The sequence below is a fragment of the Amphiprion ocellaris genome, chromosome 1 (assembly GCF_022539595.1).
Source record: "Amphiprion ocellaris isolate individual 3 ecotype Okinawa chromosome 1, ASM2253959v1, whole genome shotgun sequence".
NCBI lineage: Eukaryota > Metazoa > Chordata > Actinopteri > Pomacentridae > Amphiprion > Amphiprion ocellaris.
In genome coordinates, this window is record NC_072766.1 from 6,642,440 (window position 1) to 6,647,439 (window position 5,000).

A 5,000-nucleotide genomic window follows, 5' to 3' on the forward strand; every position below is an offset into this window, starting at 1 on the left:
AGCCATTTTTCAAACATGTTGTAAAAACGCGCCATATGATGAAATAATGTACAGGAGGGCGTGAAAAACACTCCAGAAAGGTTTTCTGTGAAAAAAAAACCATCATGAATTTTGGCGCAAAAAAAACGCCTTACTATACTATGTCGAAAAAAAACGCCATTTTTCAAACATGTTGTAAAAACGCGCCATATGATGAAATAATGTAAAGGAGGGCGTGAAAAACACTCCAGAAAGGTGTTCTGTGAAAAACAAAACCATCATGAATTTTGGCGCAAAAAAAACGCCTTACTATACTATGTCGAAAAAAAATGCCATTTTTCAAACATGTTGTAAAAACGCGCCATGTGATGAAATAATGTACAGGAGGGCGTGAAAAACACTCCAGAAAGGTTTTCTGTGAAAAAAAAAACCATCATGAATTTTGGCGCAAAAAAAACGCCTTACTATACTATGTCGAAAAAAATGCCATTTTTCAAACATGTTGTAAAAACATGCCATATGATGAAATAATGTACAGGAGGCCGTGAAAAACACTCCAGAAAGGTTTTCTGTGAAAAAAAAAACCATCATGGATTTTGGCGCAAAAAAAACGCCTTACTATACTATGTCGAAAAAAAATGCCATTTTTCAAACATGTTGTAAAAACGCGCCATATGATGAAATAATGTACAGGAGGCCGTGAAAAACACTCCAGAAAGGTTTTCTGTGAAAAAGAAAACATCATGAATTTTGGCGCAAAAAAAACGCCTTACTATACTATGTCGAAAAAAAATGCCATTTTTCAAACATGTTGTAAAAACATGCCATATGATGAAATAATGTACAGGAGGGCGTGAAAAACACTCCAGAAAGGTTTTCTGTGGAAAAAAAAACCATCATGAATTTTGGCGCAAAAAAAACGCCTTACTATACTATGTCGAAAAAAAATGCCATTTTTCAAACATGTTGTAAAAACGCGCCATATGATGAAATAATGTACAGGAGGGCGTGAAAAACACTCCAGAAAGGTTTTCTGTGGAAAAAAAAAACCATCATGAATTTTGGCGCAAAAAAAAACGCCTTACTATACTATGTCGAAAAAAAATGCCATTTTTCAAACATGTTGTAAAAACGCGCCATATGATGAAATAATGTACAGGAGGCCGTGAAAAACACTCCAGAAAGGTTTTCTGTGAAAAAGAAAACATCATGAATTTTGGCGCAAAAAAAACGCCTTACTATACTATGTCGAAAAAAAACGCCATTTTTCAAACATGTTGTAAAAACGCGCCATATGATGAAATAATGTACAGGAGGCCGTGAAAAACACTCCAGAAAGGTTTTCTGTGAAAAAAAAAACATCATGAATTTTGGCGCAAAAAAAAACGCCTTACTATACTATGTCGAAAAAAAATGCCATTTTTCAAACATGTTGTAAAAACGCGCCATATGATGAAATAATGTACAGGAGGGCGTGAAAAACACTCCAGAAAGGTTTTCTGTGAAAAACAAACCATCATGAATTTTGGCGCAAAAAAAACGCCTTACTATACTATGTCGAAAAAAAATGCCATTTTTCAAACATGTTGTAAAAACGCACCATATGATGAAATAATGTACAGGAGGGCGTGAAAAACACTCCAGAAAGGTTTTCTGTGGAAAAAAAAACATCATGAAGTTTGGCGCAAAAAAAACGCCTTACTATACTATGTCGAAAAAAAATGCCATTTTTCAAACATATTGTAAAAACATGCCATATGATGAAATAATGTAAAGGGGGGCGTGAAAAACACTCCAGAAAGGTTTTCTGTGAAAAAGAAAACATCATGAATTTTGGCGCAAAAAAAACGCCTTACTATACTATGTCGAAAAAAAATGCCATTTTTCAAACATGTTGTAAAAACATGCCATATGATGAAATAATGTACAGGAGGGCGTGAAAAACACTCCAGAAAGGTTTTCTGTGGAAAAAAAAACCATCATGAATTTTGGCGCAAAAAAAACGCCTTACTATACTATGTCGAAAAAAAATGCCATTTTTCAAACATGTTGTAAAAACGCGCCATATGATGAAATAATGTACAGGAGGCCGTGAAAAACACTCCAGAAAGGTTTTCTGTGAAAAAGAAAACATCATGAATTTTGGCGCAAAAAAAAACGCCTTACTATACTATGTCGAAAAAAAATGCCATTTTTCAAACATGTTGTAAAAACGCGCCATATGATGAAATAATGTACAGGAGGCCGTGAAAAACACTCCAGAAAGGTTTTCTGTGAAAAAGAAAACATCATGAATTTTGGCGCAAAAAAAACGCCTTACTATACTATGTCGAAAAAAAATGCCATTTTTCAAACATGTTGTAAAAACGCGCCATATGATGAAATAATGTACAGGAGGGCGTGAAAAACACTCCAGAAAGGTTTTCTGTGAAAAAAAAACCATCATGAATTTTGGCGCAAAAAAAACGCCTTACTATACTATGTCGAAAAAAAACGCCATTTTTCAAACATGTTGTAAAAACGCGCCATATGATGAAATAATGTAAAGGAGGGCGTGAAAAACACTCCAGAAAGGTTTTCTGTGAAAAACAAACCATCATGAATTTTGGCGCAAAAAAAACGCCTTACTATACTATGTCGAAAAAAAATGCCATTTTTCAAACATGTTGTAAAAACGCACCATATGATGAAATAATGTACAGGAGGGCGTGAAAAACACTCCAGAAAGGTTTTCTGTGAAAAAAAAAACATCATGAATTTTGGCGCAAAAAAAACGCCTTACTATACTATGTCGAAAAAAAATGCCATTTTTCAAACATGTTGTAAAAACGCGCCATATGATGAAATAATGTACAGGAGGGCGTGAAAAACACTCCAGAAAGGTTTTCTGTGGAAAAAAAAACCATCATGAATTTTGGCGCAAAAAAAACGCCTTACTATACTATGTCGAAAAAAAATGCCATTTTTCAAACATATTGTAAAAACATGCCATATTATGAAATAATGTACAGGAGGCCGTGAAAAACACTCCAGAAAGGTTTTCTGTGAAAAAAAAAACCATCATGGATTTTGGCGCAAAAGAAACGCCTTACTATACTATGTCTAAAAAAAATGCCATTTTTCAAACATGTTGTAAAAACGCGCCATATGATGAAATAATGTACAGGAGGCCGTGAAAAACACTCCACAAAGGTTTTCTGTGAAAAAGAAAACATCATGAATTTTGGCGCAAAAAAAACGCCTTACTATACTATGTCGAAAAAAAATGCCATTTTTCAAACATGTTGTAAAAACGCGCCATATGATGAAATAATGTACAGGAGGGCGTGAAAAACACTCCAGAAAGGTTTTCTGTGGAAAAAAAAAACATCATGAATTTTGGCGCAAAAAAAACGCCTTACTATACTATGTCGAAAAAAAATGCCATTTTTCAAACATATTGTAAAAACATGCCATATGATGAAATAATGTAAAGGGGGGCGTGAAAAACACTCCAGAAAGGTTTTCTGTGAAAAAGAAAACATCATGAATTTTGGCGCAAAAAAAAACGCCTTACTATACTATGTCGAAAAAAAATGCCATTTTTCAAACATGTTGTAAAAACATGCCATATGATGAAATAATGTAAAGGGGGGCGTGAAAAAAACTCCAGAAAGGTTTTCTGTGAAAAAAAAATCATCATGAATTTTGGCGCAAAAAAAACGCCTTACTATACTATGTCGAAAAAAAATGCCATTTTTCAAACATGTTGTAAAAACGCACCATATGATGAAATAATGTACAGGAGGGCGTGAAAAACACTCCAGAAAGGTTTTCTGTGAAAAAAAAAACCATCATGAATTTTGGCGCAAAAAAAACGCCTTACTATACTATGTCGAAAAAAAATGCCATTTTTCAAACATGTTGTAAAAACGCGCCATATGATGAAATAATGTACAGGAGGGCGTGAAAAACACTCCAGAAAGGTTTTCTGTGGAAAAAAAAACATCATGAATTTTGGCGCAAAAAAAAACGCCTTACTATACTATGTCGAAAAAAAATGCCATTTTTCAAACATATTGTAAAAACATGCCATATGATGAAATAATGTACAGGAGGCCGTGAAAAACACTCCAGAAAGGTTTTCTGTGAAAAAAAAAACCATCATGGATTTTGGCGCAAAAAAAATGCCTTACTATACTATGTCGAAAAAAAATGCCATTTTTCAAACATGTTGTAGAAACGCGCCATATGATGAAATAATGTACAGGAGGCCGTGAAAAACACTCCACAAAGGTTTTCTGTGAAAAAGAAAACATCATGAATTTTGGCGCAAAAAAAACGCCTTACTATACTATGTCGAAAAAAAATGCCATTTTTCAAACATGTTGTAAAAACGCACCATATGATGAAATAATGTACAGGAGGGCGTGAAAAACACTCCAGAAAGGTTTTCTGTGAAAAAAAAAACATCATGAATTTTGGCGCAAAAAAAACGCCTTACTATACTATGTCGAAAAAAAATGCCATTTTTCAAACATGTTGTAAAAACGCGCCATATGATGAAATAATGTACAGGAGGGCGTGAAAAACACTCCAGAAAGGTTTTCTGTGGAAAAAAAAACATCATGAAGTTTGGCGTAAAAAAAACGCCTTACTATACTATGTCGAAAAAAATGCCATTTTTCAAACATATTGTAAAAACATGCCATATTATGAAATAATGTACAGGAGGCCGTGAAAAACACTCCAGAAAGGTTTTCTGTGAAAAAAAAAACCATCATGGATTTTGGCGCAAAAGAAACGCCTTACTATACTATGTCTAAAAAAAATGCCATTTTTCAAACATGTTGTAAAAACGCGCCATATGATGAAATAATGTACAGGAGGCCGTGAAAAACACTCCACAAAGCTTTTCTGTGAAAAAGAAAACATCATGAATTTTGGCGCAAAAAAAACGCCTTACTATACTATGTCGAAAAAAAATGCCATTTTTCAAACATGTTGTAAAAACGCGCCATATGATGAAATAATGTACAGGA